Source organism: Panulirus ornatus, chromosome 46 (genome assembly GCF_036320965.1).
Source record: "Panulirus ornatus isolate Po-2019 chromosome 46, ASM3632096v1, whole genome shotgun sequence".
Taxonomy (NCBI): domain Eukaryota; kingdom Metazoa; phylum Arthropoda; class Malacostraca; order Decapoda; family Palinuridae; genus Panulirus; species Panulirus ornatus.
The window spans coordinates 35,368,305-35,383,896 of NC_092269.1; the positions used below are offsets into that span (position 1 = coordinate 35,368,305).

Here is a 15,592-nt window from a genome sequence, read left to right on the forward strand (position 1 = left end):
AAATAGTCTGAACTGTGGTATACAGGTCAGGAACTGAATGATATTTAACGGTTTGGTTTGCAGGTGAAAGATGGTACATCTTTAATTTACAGATTTGCTTTACTTTTTTCCTTTTTTTTTTTTTTTTTTTTTTTTACGTTTTACCTTGAATATCGGAGTTCCTCCTCGAGATAGCTTATCTAATATGGAAATAACGTAAAGACCAGGGGTTTAAGCAGGGGGTATGGAAACTATGCCGATACTATCACACTATTCATTCCATTAATGGGTAGATTGGTAATGAGAATGTTCACATCGAGATATAGACCGCTGATGATGAAAATGTTCAGTGTGCTCGTGACTGAGTAAACATGAACACTGCCATGGTGTATTCACTATCAGAACCGCTTCACATCCTAGACTTAAGGAACGGAACGGAACATATCAACTAATATCTAGGAAACGGAACGGAACGTATCATGAGAGGCTAAAGAATGAAATTGATGGAATTACAGCCAGCAAGCTTGAGCTAAAAGAGTCACAACAAGGAAGAAACAAAGTAAATATATCTGCAATAATCCCTTGGATTGTGATGAAGACAGAAATACACGAGAACCCAGCCAGCCAGCACGTTGGAAAGACTCCATAACATCTTGCCAGACGAAATTCAAGACCCTGCACGAAGTAAACACAGGAACCTTCAAAAGAAGTTTGGATAGTTGGTTAACGACAGTCCCGGAGGAACGGAAGAGTGCGCGTCGTGCATTGCGGCCGAGAAGAGCGTTATTGTTCACTAAGCAACCGCTCGTCCAGCCTAATGGCAGAATCCTGTCGTACATACACTCTCGTGGGCAGCCACCGACCGGTAGGGTTAGTGACGGCTGCGCAGTGAAGCCAGCACTTCAGTGGCTGTCGAGCATTTCTCCCTTGACCCAGGTTGCTGTCTTTTCCTCCTGCTTCACCCTCACGTGGGGCTGCTGGTTTAAAGTCAGAAACATATTAAGCAAACACTCCTTGACACCATCTATTGTTTATGAGGCGAATTATATTGATGTAACCTTGTTAAAGAACGGTAATTGAAATGGCTATGAAACAGATGTGACGAAATGATTTACGAGAATTATCATCCAGTTGAATAAGCTGAAGTTGGATTACCGTTTGGTCATCACACGAAACAGAATACTGTTGTGTAAGTACTGTCGCTAATTCCAACACACGTGTATTTCTTGTTTAATGAGCTTAAAGATCTCAGTCAGCAGTTCAGTCGACCTGACTCAAGTCGTCTTATTTAGCTGTTCGACTGAGGGGGATTCAACCCTGTAAACACAGTGATTCAGTTTCAGTGGCAAAAAGTTCCGTCTTGTAAAGAGAGTGGGAACCCCCGTCCACGGTTGGGTCAGGAGGCCTGCATTACAGCGAGGACAGTGAGGGCATTGTTTGTGTTGGAAGGAGAGGTAAATGGAAGCGCCCAGCCTAGAATGCGAGTGTTCATTCTGACGTTCGGACATACGCTCGTTATCAAGGAACTGACTTAAAGAGGAACTTTGACAAGGTGTATAGAAACTCTGCTAAGATCAGTTACGTAAAACGTGCTGCGCCACACACACACACACACACACACACACACACACACACAGTTTTTGCGAGTCTGTCGTCCGTACAGGGGAGTGTTGGACCACCCCTCACTTCTCGTAGATGGTTGATAAACAGGTTTTTTTTTTTTTTTTACGCAGATTCTTGATAACGCTTACTGACAGTTCTCTTGCCGTAAGCTCGGGGCCCCTTTATTTAGACGAATTATAATAACATCGCGTTATCTTCACCTTAATTAGTACGAAAATGTTGACTCGCGGGCGGAGGATGGTTTTTTTAAAATTTTGGTGTTGTATGGAGACGAGGTATTGTGCAGTGTGAAAACTATGCTATTACTCAGTCAGAACCTGGGGAGGTGGCCAGTGTTGGCTTTTTTAAAGGCCAGACTCTGGTACCCTTGCATCTGCCATTGATTCTAAAGTACATATACGATAATCTTAAGGCTGCTGGATCGACTTTTTTCTTTTTGAATGAGTGTTGTTTAATAATGTTTCCGTAATACCACGTATGTTCATAGAGGTAAGAGGTGGACTTATAGAATCATCGAAGGAGAGCGGAAAGTTGTGGGGAATTTTCGATAGAGAGATGGGCAGATATTGGGTGATGGACATAGATTAATCAGATTTCGTCTACTCCACTGAGATATCCTGTCCAGGTCTGAGTTTACTGAGGAAGTTGTGTCTAGACGAGACGCAGATCGAGTGAGAAGAAAGAGCAGAACTGAAGGGTGTGGAGGAATGCAGTGTTAAATAGTCAGCGTATGAGTGCTTCGCTTATTCTTAGAAAAAAAGAAAACGTTGATGAAAAAGGAGAAAAAGTGTAGAAGACAGGACAGAACCTTGAGGGACACCACTGTTATTGGAGAAAGGGGAGAGGCTGATCCATCTACTACCATGGAGAGAGATCGGCCAGAGAGGAAGCTAGATATGCTGGAGCAAAATTAAGGAGGGAAGGCAAAAGAGGGGAGCTTAGAGATGAGTCTCCGATATACGATCGTGTGTCTTCCCGGAAGTCGGTTGATCACTGAGTAATCGATTCATTGCTTCTTCACTCATTCATTCAAGGAGGCTAACCCTTCATTCAATCGTTCATTTAAGTCATTCATTGGTAGAGTTATTAGCACAGACACATTCTATAGGATGAATAACCTTCACTTTCAGTTGGGATGTTGTCGACAAGCATATGCTGTTTGTTAATGTTGTATTCAATATTTCTCTTTTAGGTCACTCATTGTTGGAGAAGTTTACACGACTGACTTTCACTCCCGGTCGGGCACTGATAGATTTACATGCATTATATTCAGTTGTTGACCTTTGAAGTTCCACAATGATTTTAATTTTCGCTTCCAGAGGGAACTGCCAAACTAATTCTCATTATGAAAAGAACATTATTTCGTTGTTTACTCGTTAGCTTAGCATACGTATATTGTGTTCTGTATTGTCTCTTCTTCTCTCTATTTCCCTCTTTTATTCTCTCTATCTCATTATTTTGTTTACTATAAAAGAGCACCGCTATTTATTAACTCCTTTTCTTATAACAAGCGTCCGTGATATATCACTTAGCAACATTGCTGACCAGGAGTTAGCTCGAATGTAAAACTCTTCTCCCCCCTAAGATAAAGATAGTAATCACACACACACACACACACACACACACACACACACACAGTCAATATATTGGCTGGTAATGGCGGGGGTGGTTGTTCATAAACTTCCTGGCGAACGAGGAGAGCTTCACTTGGCACAGGTTGACGTCTGAGTGTGGCAATGCTGTGGTCTTTCCCATCTTCCCTCTCATCCATTAAGTCCTCGTCTGTGTCCCTCTCTGATATATATATATATATATATATATATATATATATATATATATATATATATATATATATATATATATATCAGTAAAAGCTTATATTGTGATCTGTGACGGAATATGCTGTCAAGCTTGTCATGAAATTGCCAGTGTTGTCACATTTAATGCCATGGCATTTGCGCCTGGCATCCGGAAATTCAGGGCTGACTGTGTGAGATGATGGAGGTGTTGGGGGGTGGGGGTCGGTAACCGTGTTGACCTTTAAAAGTTTATCTCCCGACCTTTGACCTCCTCGGCCGCCCCATACACCCGCCTTGCACACATCTGTCGCTTCCGATGATATCGCGAAGGGCAAGTTAGTACGGATGTCATGCTGGTTGATGTGATGGTGGCTGACGTGTGGGCGTGTTGTGGGGTGGGGTGTTTTCTAGGGTCTTAGGGCTGGCCTGGCACCTGCCCACACCCGTGGACAGGTGCCAGGGCCGTGCCCGTGGCCCTGGGCACGGGGCCTGGCACTAGGGCGTCACTGGGTTCCAACGGTAGGGCGGCTGGTGGCGCGGGTGTGCGCGCGTGTCTCCGGGTGTGTGTGTGTGTGTTTGTCTGTGTGTAGATGGAGGGGGAGGTGGTGGCGAGCGGCCATCCCTCAGTGTGGCTCCGGCTGCGGCCTTGTGAACACCCTTTCCTCCGTCGCTGGTAGCGCCGCCTGCGGCTCGCTAGTGTGCCGACCGTGTCCCACCGCAGCACGTGCTGCCCAGCATGCCCCTGTGTCCGTGTGCGTCCGTGTCCCTACCACGGTGGCACACGTCCTTGTCGTACGACTGCCAGAAGGATCGAGTTATATATAAAGTAGAAAAAAAAAAGATGTTTGTGGCAAAGTCTCTCGGCTCCTTACAAAAGCACCTGACGCACACAGGAGTCACATCACCTGGGAAAAAAATATATGCTATCATACGTCACTCGTAATTATAACGTTAATTACGAACCCCAGGAGGTCCATAGCAGTAGACCTAGACCTTCCTGGGTAGAATTTATTATTCATCTGTACTGAATGCATAATCTTCACTCACGTGCGTGTCATTCACGTCTTTATTTATTCATATTTTTTTTATACACTCGTTTGTTGCTGGACGACATACATGACTGAGGAAGACGCAGTAAGGAAGTGAAGGAGATGAATGTGAATAAAAGACTAATGTATCTGTGGAGGATATTCGTCTCCATCGGAAGGAAATATATATATTGACAGAAAATGAGAATGGGTGTCAAGAGAAAAATGTATATACCTCTGCTGGTCGGTCGTCACATCATTTTGAGGGAGATCGTGGTGTCGTTGGCGTGTATGTGTTATGTTCGTTTATTCGTGGTCGAGAGGCAGAGGATCGTGGCCGACGTAGGGATCAAAGTGAGGAGGGTACCTTCGCTGGTGCTGCCTCCTCCTACACTCTGTGTTGCAGGGAGAACACCCACGTGAGGTGGGAGCGACTCAGCAGGAGTACGCTACACACACAGTCGAGTTGATAGACGTACAGTGTGTCTGATTCATAGTGGCTGTGCTCTGGTTTGTTGACGATTTAGTTTAGCTAGATCATCCAGATCTTCACGCCCCATCACCTGCCCCGTCCTGGCCAGTCTTGAGGATCTTCCAGATCTTGATGCCCCATCACCTGCGCCCTCCTGGCCAGTCTTGAGGATCTTCCAGATCTTCACGTCCCATCACCTGCCTCTTGGAAAGTCTTGAGGATCTTCCAGATCTTCACGCCCCATCACCTGCCTCTTGGAAAGTCTTGAGAATCTTCCAGATCTTCACACCCCATTACCTGCCTCCTGGTCAGTCTTCAGGATCTTCCAGATCTTCACGCCCCATCACCTGCCCCCCATGGCCAGTCTTGAGGATCTTCCAGATCTTCACGCCCCATCACCTGCACCCCATGGCCAGTCTTGAGGATCTTCCAGATCTTCACGCCCCATCACCTGCGTCCTCCTGGCCAGTCTTGAGGATCTTCCAGATCTTCACGCCCCCATCATCTCGTGGCGGGTCTTGCCGAAGACATCTTTGAGATTTTCTTCCCGCCACGATCATCGTGAAGAAGCGACGTACAGGACTTCGTCTCACCCGTCCAGTATCGCCGCGACAGCACTTAACTTCACCGTTATCTGCCTGATGGAAAACCTGGTTACAGTACGATCTATCGCGTCGTAAGTTCAGACTGTCGCAAGGGTTCGATGATCCGGCTCCCAGCCGTGTCGCAAGCTAAGACCATCAGACTCCAGTATTATAATATAGCTCCCTGTTGTGTCGCAAGCCAAGACCATCAGACCATCTCGCGTCCTAAGTTTAGATATTAAAGGAGTATGGTAAGATGGCTCTGTGTCATGTCGAAAGCTCAGATGACCATACGAGTGTGATGATATAGCTTCCTGTCGTGTCGTAAGCTCAGACCAATCATATGAGGTTGATGACTTAGCTCTATGTCATGTCGTAAGATCAACGCACATGGAAGATAATGATAAGGAAAACTCATATAGTGTGTGTTTGTCATCACTGTAGTTGTTCTTGAAATTGTTGGGAAAATTATGTATTACGTGAATTATCATGATTATCAACAGTGGATAAGTGGGGGGACGGAGTGAGAGGTACGAGTGGGGTGGTGGAGGGGAGGAATCGGTGCTCACTCTGGTGGGAGAGCACCACACACCACGGCTCTTACTCTCACAGCAGAGCACCACACACTACGTGGGCACCAAAGGCCTCACACTCTCAGTAGAGCACAACACACCACGTGGTCACCAAAGGCCTCACACTCTCAGTAGAGCACCACACTCCACGTAGTCACCAAAGGGCTCACTCTCTCAGTAGAGCACCACACTCCACGTGGTCACCAAAGGCCTCACTCTCTCAGTAGAGCACCACACTCCACGTGGTCACCAAAGGGCTCACTCTCACAGTAGAGCACTACACTCCACGTGGTCACCAAAGGGCTCACTCTCAGTAGAGCACCACACTCCACGTGGTCACCAAAGGGCTCACTCTTTCAGTAGAGCACCACACTCCACGTGGTCACCAAAGGGCTCACTCATTCAGTAGAGCACCACACTCCAGTGTTCACCAAAGGGCTCACTCTCACAGTAGAGCACCTCACTCCACGTGGTCACCAAAGGCCTCACTCTCATAGCAGAGCACCACACTCCACGTGGTCACCAAAGGGCTCACTCTACTCTCAGTAGAGCACCTCACTCCACGTGGTCACCAAAAGCCTCACTCTCATAGCAGAGCACTTCACTCCACGTGGTCACCAAAGGCCTCACTCTCACAGCAGAGCACCACACACCACGTGGTCACCAAAGGCCTCGCACTCTCAGTTGAGCACACAGAAGTCACATCACCTGGGGAAAAAATAAGTTATCATACGTCATTCGTGATTATAACGTTAATTACGAATCACAGGAGGTCCAGAGCAGTAGACCTAGACCTTCCTGGGTAGTAGTATTATTCAACGCTGCGTGTGTGACTGTAAAATCTCAGCTAATGATAATTTGTAAGTTCTTTCTCACTGACCTGTGGCGTCACTTCATTATTCCACGTTTGTTTACCCTTGAAACTTTATTTGTCGACGAGATGTGAAGTGTCTGTAGCGTGTTCTGAAATCATGCTGAAATTGATGACTGAATGCGAGGTATTTTCTGTCATAGTTAGAGTTTATGTACATTACTTTCCCGCCCCTCTGCTGCTGGAAGTAGTGCAGCCTTTTTTGATGCAGGAGCCTCTGGAAAGAGATCTTGTGGGGTAGCACTAGGTAAATTAGATATGGATTGTCAATGTCGTATTTGTTTAGGGTAAGGCGAGATCTGCAAGTGCCGGTTGTTGAAGTATGGAGGAGGAGGAGTAAGGTTTTTATTGGCGCTTTTTCGATGGTTCTTACTTTGAGTAGTGTGAAACTGCTGGAGAGAGAGAGAGAGAGAGAGAGAGAGAGAGAGAGAGAGAGAGAGAGAGAGAGAGAGAGAGAGAGAGAGAGAGAGAGACTGGCTTAGGGACAAGTATGTTGACGTGATATCGTATTGGAAGTATTTTTATGTCATTTTCTAAGATATAGAATGCTTGAGGTTGCTAGGCAGCCATCGATTGTGGTGAGTGTCCCTGTTTTGTGAGTGCTGCAACCTAGTTGTGTTTACTTGTGAGAGTGTGGATAACCGGAAGATGAGGCGTAACTTAGGATGGAGCGAGTGAATTGTTTGTAGAAGAATCTGAGAGACATTTTTTTTCCCTGTTCAAATCTAGCGCCAGCAAGTGTCCAGAAAGCATTTAGCGTGTTTGTATAGCCTTTGTGCTGACGTTGGTGGTGTAGGGAGTAAACGTCGTGTTTATTTTTAATGTGGAACTCGATGATTGGAAATATATTGACCATTTAACGTTATGCGAGGGCTCAGGCTGGGGGTCATTTCCATCCGGGGTTAAGAGAAGTTAGGGTAAATATCTGTAAGGATGCAGACACTGTGTTTTGATCGAGCCAACGTTGTAATTGTACGACGTCGTGTTGGCTGCTTTGCTGTCCCTTTCATATGATTAGGTTGGTGATGGTGCGCTATTTAGAGTCTGGGTTTGTTCTCTGGTGTCAGCTGACGGTGAGTTGGGTAGTGTCAGCATGTTTACTGACGTTCTGAGGTCCTCGACTTGCGGGGTAAGTTTGGATTGTCTTCCTTTGGTTGTCCTTGTGGTATGTGCATCTTGTCAGCCTGGTCGGGGATGCTGGTGTCGCTTGAAATGACAAGTTCTAGGACGGGAAGTTAGGCAAGATGGAGCCTGGAGTCTGTGTACCGTGTGAGGTATTGGCTAATGTGCTTTCGTATTTTTTTTTTTCCCTTGTGGTTGGGTGGGTTAGCTGACGTATCATGAGAATGGGTGAATGAGTCATAGAAGAATTCATTTTAGGACGTCCACGTGTGCAGTGTTAGCATGGGAATGTTAATAATGTGTGGGGAGGTGGGTGGCTGGTTGGAAGCCTGACTGACTGCTTGCATAAGATGAGGATGCTGAAAGAATGCCTTATGAGTAATTCACCCGTGGTATCTTGGATGTGAGCGCAGAGCCATGCAGGAGGACTGGGCGTTGAGATCCCCACTTGGGCATGGGTCATGTTCTGTGGTAGGGTAGCGTAGCGAGGAGGGCTGGTGGCAAGCGGGCGTTGAAATACATTGTAGTAAGAAGTGTTAGATTGCCTTATTTTCAACGTTCCAAGTGTTTTTATGGTGTTTGATGTGTCTCGTACCCTTTAGGATAGTTGCTTACGTATATTTTCGTCTTTTCAAAAACCTTTCTCTTTACATCCCTGAGCTTTAGTAGGTTCTCTTTAACTTTAATAATGTTGGATGTTCAAAACATCTCTGTATTTCTGCTCGAGGATCTTTTTCTTTTTTCCATACAATCTTAAAATTCCTTCTTTCCTTCCTTTCTTATCTTACCGTATTCGTTCTTCTCTTGCTTCTTTCTTTGAAATTGCTTGGGTCTTGTGCTACCCGTATCTCCTCCGTGGAATATCCCTTCGTCCTTTCTTTCCGAGGTGTTACGTCTCCTCCTCCCTGTCTCCCGACTCCCCAGAATAGCCGGATCTTTTAAAAGATGGCGTGACGTTACGATAGCAGAATCATCCCGTGGCGTGACCTTACGATAACAGAATCATCCCGCGGCGTGAACTTGCGATAACCGAACCCCTTCTTCAGGTGGTGGCGTGACCTCACGACCCAACAAGTCTGCTGCACCTTCGTCAGGAGTCAGATGAGATAACCAGTTAGGCATTCAGTGCCGATAACCCAGAGCAAAATAGAAAAAAAAAAGGAGAGGATCAGAATTGCAAAGTGACTACTGGTTCGAAAATGAATTTATGATTAGTTGTACCCGATGTTTACACTAGTGCATGTGTGTAGTTATGACTATATATATATATATATATATATATATATATATATATATATATATATATATATATATATGTATATATATATATATATATATATATATATATATATTCCTATGAGTCCACGGGGAAAATGAAACACGAAAAGTTCCCAAGTGCACTTTCGTGTAAAAATCACATGTTTACCAAATGGCGTCCTAGCTTCGTCTCTTCGATGTATATCAACTGACTGTTATATTTCTCTCTTGTGTCTCCCCTGATGATGTGATTATTACACGAAAGTGCACTTGGGAACTTTTCGTGTTTCATTTTCCCCGTGGACTCATAGGAATATCTTGATCATGCGCAAAATTGTGATCCTTTCCAATATATATATATATATATATATATATATATATATATATATATATATATTTATATATACTGTATAACTTTAGAATTGCGCTGAACCAAGCCCCGTGCTTGCTCGGGCATATACATGGCTGGCCTGGTAAGCAAGTATTGAACTAGACGGGAGTGTGTGATCGCTCAGCGCCGTTAGCGTATAACTGGGTGTGGTACGAAACACACTTCATCAACTCCCGACACGCTGCACGCTGTCCGGATGGGTAGGGGACACGCTAAGCTTGCACGCCCTCCTCCCAATGCTTAGGCTTGCATTTCCTCCTCCTCCTCCTTCCCCCTCACGCCCTCCCAGTGTAAGTGAAGCGAACGTGATAGAATTAGTTTCTATACTTTTCTAAAGTCTAAAGTAGACTTTGGCGGACTTAAACTTACGGCAGAAATTAAACTCCCCCTTTTTTTTTTTTTTTCAAGCCACGCACCAACTTAGACCACAGGCGCTTAAATCAAACTCTCTCCGAGAAATTATAACAAACACCTAAATAAGTACAACACTACATACTTGTTATTCTTACCATGTAAATCAAGACATATAAGAGTAAATGACGCTCAAAAGATTCGCTGCATAGAAAACGTAGTATGGACTCTACGAAACTTATATACATTCAGTTGACATTAGGAAACCTATTAACTAAACGTTGTGTTTTACGATTCATTAGTCGTCTCGTGGTCTGTGATCACATATTTAAATCTCTTTGAGGCTTGTTTATCTTCATGGCCATTCACCAGATGATAAAGGCACGCTACGTGTTTGTTTTGATGGTCGGTAATGGTTATTCTGGGGTATAGATTAGACAGATGTTGGCGTATGTTTTACACTCTTTCCAGTAGACGTTGTCGGTAATGGTTATTCTGGGGTATAGATTAGACAGATGTTGGCGTATGTTTTACACTCTTTCCAGTAGATGTTTATATCCTCTTGCCTTTCTGCCTCATTAATGATATATATATATAGATATACACATTAATCTCTTTAGCACACCATGTTGATCTTCCGGGCCCTGTGTTGGTTCAGTGCGGAAGTTAGGGTAACTCATGGCTCAGAACACCAGACATCAAACTAAATTGCCCCATCATCTGGAACTTTGATGGGTTGCGGGCCAAATTTAGACAGAGGTCGACCTAGGCCTCAGTCGACGCCGCTTTTTTTGCCTTGAACCCCACGAGAGAATGACGAAAAAAAAGAAAATCTTTTGTTTTATAATGATTATTATTATTTTTCATGAATTTAGAAAAAAATGAGGAAGTTACGTTCCTTTGAAATGCTGTCAGGAATGTTATTTCATAAAGTGGTCATAAATTGATGAGAAAAAAAATTGAAATGAATAAGTGAAAAAAAAATGTGGAAAGTATTAAATTTGAAGGAAAGTATGGCTGATTGATAAAAAAAAAAAATTGAACCCACGCCAGCATCAATTTTATCAGTGCGAATTTCCTCGGTGAAAAAAAAAGAGAAAATGGTAAAATTTTTAAACTTAATTTCGGAAATGCCGAAATAAGGTAAATTAACGAGGCCGTTAAAAGTGTGCAGGGGTTAGGGTAGCAACTGTGTCGGCGCGTATTGCACACCGCGATGAAAACAAGTCTTCCCGAGTTATTGGTCGAATTAATTTCACACGAGCGAAGAAAAATTGGAAGTCATTGGGAACGTCACAAGTGTATGAGGGATCGAGAGCTGGATGACGGAGCGGAGGCAAAGTGGACTAGGATGTATTGGTACAGCGGCACCCATGCTGATGACAAGACCTTCATTTGAATATTGTACTCGTTTCTAGTATTATATATATATATATATATATATATATATATATATATATATATATATATATATATATATATATATATATTATTTATTTATTTTGCTTTGTCGCTGTCTCCCGCGTTAGCGAGGTAGCGCAAGGAAACAGACGAAAGAATGGCCCATCCCACCCACATACACATGTATATACATACACGTCCACACACGCAAATATACATACCTATACATCTCAATGTATACATATATATACACACACAGACATATACATATATACACATGTACATAATTCATACTGTCTGCCTTTATTTATTTTTCAAACTATTCGCCATTTCCCGCGTTAGCGAGGTAGCATTAAGAACAGAGGGCTGGGCCTTTGAGGGAATATCCTCACCTGGCCCCCTTCTCTGTTCCTTCTTTTGGAAAATTAAAAAAAAACGAGATGGGAGGATTTCCAGCCCCCCCCCCCCGCTCCCTCTCCTTTTAGTCGCCTTCTACGACACGCAGGGAATACATGGGAAGTATTCTTTCTCCCCTATCCCCTATATATATATATATATATATATATATATATATATATATATATATATATATATATATATATATATATATGAGTTACCTGAGTATTAGAATATTATTCATCTGTGACTTGATTCACTCCTTCTTCCTGTACTATGTTTAAAGGTTGCACATTGTGTCGTCTGAAGGTATTCCAAGTTTTGTGCATCGCTTTGTTGTGCGTTTGTGTACAGGGAGTGGGAGCAGGATGGTAGAGGAGGGGTCGCTGGGTTATGTTGGGGATGGGCACGTGATGCTCCGCGGGGTAAAAGGATTTTTGCGTCCCAGTCATGAAACAACATGTGAAATGTTTTAACTTTTCAGAATGGTATTTATATGTCACATTCGTATATGTCCTGATACTCTTGAATTTTTAAGGAGTGAATTGAGCCATTAGGAGTTATTATATATTTTCACTGTATTTCTTTACTTCAGTTACACGTTGGCATATAATCGCTCCATCTCGGTCAACCTTGAAGTGGTGAGGATCATAGGTTGTTATTTAACTTAGTGGTATCTTATGACCGACTGACTGTTTCATGTTATGGAGGAGAACTGATACGTTGTTTTCTCCATCTTTCATGTTTTTTATTGTTTATGTGAATCAAATAATTTTTGGGGGGAAACTATTTTGTGCAGGCTTGGTGCTGGTTGATGTAATTCTGACACCTCCACCTTTTTGTTAATTTGGACTTGGTTTATCAACATTTCTTTGAGCTAAGACTTGAACGGAAACGCTCGCATGAGATGTCTTTATAAATAGAGATGCTCGCAAAATATTTTTCTCGACAAAGACATCCTTCCTCGACCTCCGGTGAACTGTATTTGTGTAGAAACATGGAATACTACATCGGCAATTGATATTGGTCGTATATGACCTAATTCCCCATCCATCCAAACCCGGCTCATGTCCACGGCCCGGGCCATAGACTGTCCTCGCCCGCCCATTGTAGATACAAACAAGGTTCAGACGTGATTCTAAACTGGCAGGTGATATACGGGGATGGGGTAGGAAGGGGTCGTGATGTGAGGCACGGGGGTGTCGTGCTAGGGCCCCCCCCCCCTACGACGCATTACTGCTGGTGACGACATCAGCTTGTATGTGGCTGGGCATTCATCTCTCTCTCTCTCTCTCTCTCTCTCTCTCTCTCTCTCTCTCTCTCTCTCTCTCTCTCTCTCTCTCTCTCTCTCTCTCTCTCTCTCTCTCTTTCTCTCTCTCTCTCTCCCACCTTCGACTGTAGGGAGGGGAGTCACAGGGTTATCGATTTCCACCTTAAGGTGTCTGGTTTACCTCGTCTAACCAGCTCGTTAGAGGTTATTGCCAGTTAGCCTCTGGTACATAAACCCCCCTCCCACCCCCAGCGCACGTCCTTCGGCCAGCCTTATATAACACACGATCCTCTTGTAATGTGAGGTTACGACACAGCACATGCTGCTGTGAGCGTGTGGTACTGTTTGAAAACAACAACTGCTTATTGTGTATTGAGCTTGACTGTGTCTTTAACTCACACTAAGGGCAGCCTTTGCTGTGTCGTAAGGCCATACCACGCTAGAGATGCGTTTTTTTTTTTTTTTTTTAAACTCACAACCCTTGGACCGTTTAAGGGAGACCGTGAGACGGGATGAGAGTTGGTGTGTGTGTGTGTGTGAGAGAGAGAGATAGGAGACCTCCGAGATGATAGTGTATCTGAGACAAGTGGCCCTCTTGTCTCTCTCTTGTCTCACCGTGAGCAGTGTGTCCTCAAGCCAAAGACCTTGTGCCACCACACTGCTGCAGCAGCGTCCTACATGCACCTCTGAAGCACGCTGGGTGCCATCCTAGGACCACGACGGTACGATACTTGATTATAGAGGGTACGTCCATCGGAACATGACGGTACGACCTTTCACCACGACGGTACCATGCTTAATTAAAGAGGGTACGGCCATCGGAACATGACGGTACGACCGTTCACCACGACGGTACGACCATTCACCACGACGGTACGATCCTTGACGGGACGGCCCTTTGACCACAACGGTACGGTCTTTTGAGCACGAATGACACCCTGACCTCGACCTGACCCCTCAGTAGGTCAAAGGCCAGGCCATCACATAACCCCAAGGCTCAGCACACCGCTGTGCTGAAAATGCTCAACTAATGATTCTCTGCATACGTTTTGCATGTCCAGCTGGTCCAAATTATATATTCATGAAAGAGACATAATAGGCATTTTGCTGAATCATATTAATTAACCAGATCCTCATCTATGCCGATAATGAAATATACTAATTTCTAAACCCGTACACTAATGGAATATCTCACACGGGAACCCCCCCACCCCGCAGCATTTATTACAATATATGGTGATATTGAAAGCCATGGGGTGACTGTGCAGGCAACATGGAAATTAAGCCTAGTGTGCATGGATTACTCTAATTCCGTGATTGATTTCATTTCAGCGTAATTCGATTCATTCTTTAAATGACAAAGTTAGAAAATAGGAACTGGCGTTTCAGGATCCCGGGTGACTGGTCGCTAGCAAGCTCAGGTTTGTGTATCTGGCTTCCAGCTGATACATTATGTCACAGGTTTACGATGCTAGTTAACAAGTGACAAGTGTGGGCGGGAAAGGTGTACAGGTTGAACTTGGTTGTAGCTAGCTGCCTGGTGATCCAATGTAGAATGGTTGTAGCTCCTGCCTGGTGATCCAATGTAGAAGCTGTGAGTCATCCATAAAAGCGGTAGGTCAGCCATACAAGCCATGGGTTAACTTACAAGCGATGGGTCAGCCGCATACAAGGTTTATGTCAGCCCTCAGTGGTCATCGTTGGCGTGAATAATGAACGCTGCTATTGTTCATCGCTGGCGATAAGCTTAGTTCGTCCGCCCGGGTGCCACAGGGTCCCTATCTCTTGACTTCCCTCGATGTATCGATACGCAAGAGGACATCAAACTGCTGGTGTATCTCACGAGTTTCCTTGTGATTATGGTTCTCATTTAACGAAAGCGTAGGCTGATCGTTAGAGTATTGATGGGGTGCGGCGTACTCCTAGACTTATTACCGCCCAGCGGCTCATCTCCCATATAAACATTCCAAAAGAAAATGGGAATTAAAGACATCAATATTTTGTCATATGTCTAGCGTACGGTAGTGGCGTACAAAACATTCTTTCTTTTTCTGAAGCTAAACTTAAAAACCAGTTGTTCTGTCATTTTCACATGCGTCTGTTGCTCCGCAGTTCGGCGTTAAGACCAGATGTCCTCGTTGTTTGACTCGTTAATCGTTGGCGGCCGTTAGCGTCCTTAAACGGGACAACCTTACTTGTGAAAATATTCTCATGGTCCCTCACGCAACGGCACCTCTCGAGGGACAAAACCGGCTGCCCTAGTACGCATAATAGACAGTTTCCTTTTCATTAAGGCGCGGATGTGGGGCGATTGGTTGCATCAGTGAGGGTGAGGGGGTGGGAGGTTGCGGGTGTGTGAGGGAGGCGGGGAGGGAGGAAGTCACCTGGTGGTGTCCAGAATGCACCATCTCTCCACCACCAGCGTAAGTGAGTGGCATTTTGATCAACTTGATAAGACTCATGCCGTTGGAATGAT

General features: G+C 44.5%; 1 protein-coding gene across 6 annotated transcripts in view; it reads left to right on the forward strand.

Annotated features, from left to right (window-relative positions):
• The window catches only part of LOC139763229 (dystrophin-like), a 304,285-nt gene that overhangs the window by 23,873 nt on the left and 264,820 nt on the right, over positions 1 to 15,592 (forward strand). For 2 of the 6 annotated variants that reach the window (XM_071689095.1, XM_071689097.1), the window contains exon 1: positions 3,999 to 4,074. The exons of 3 other annotated variants lie outside the window; for them this stretch is intronic. The gene's annotated coding sequence lies outside the window, so the exon portion shown is untranslated. Of the gene's footprint in view, positions 1 to 3,987; positions 4,075 to 15,592 lie in introns of those variants that run through there. One more of the 6 variants, XM_071689103.1, reaches the window with a different exon arrangement.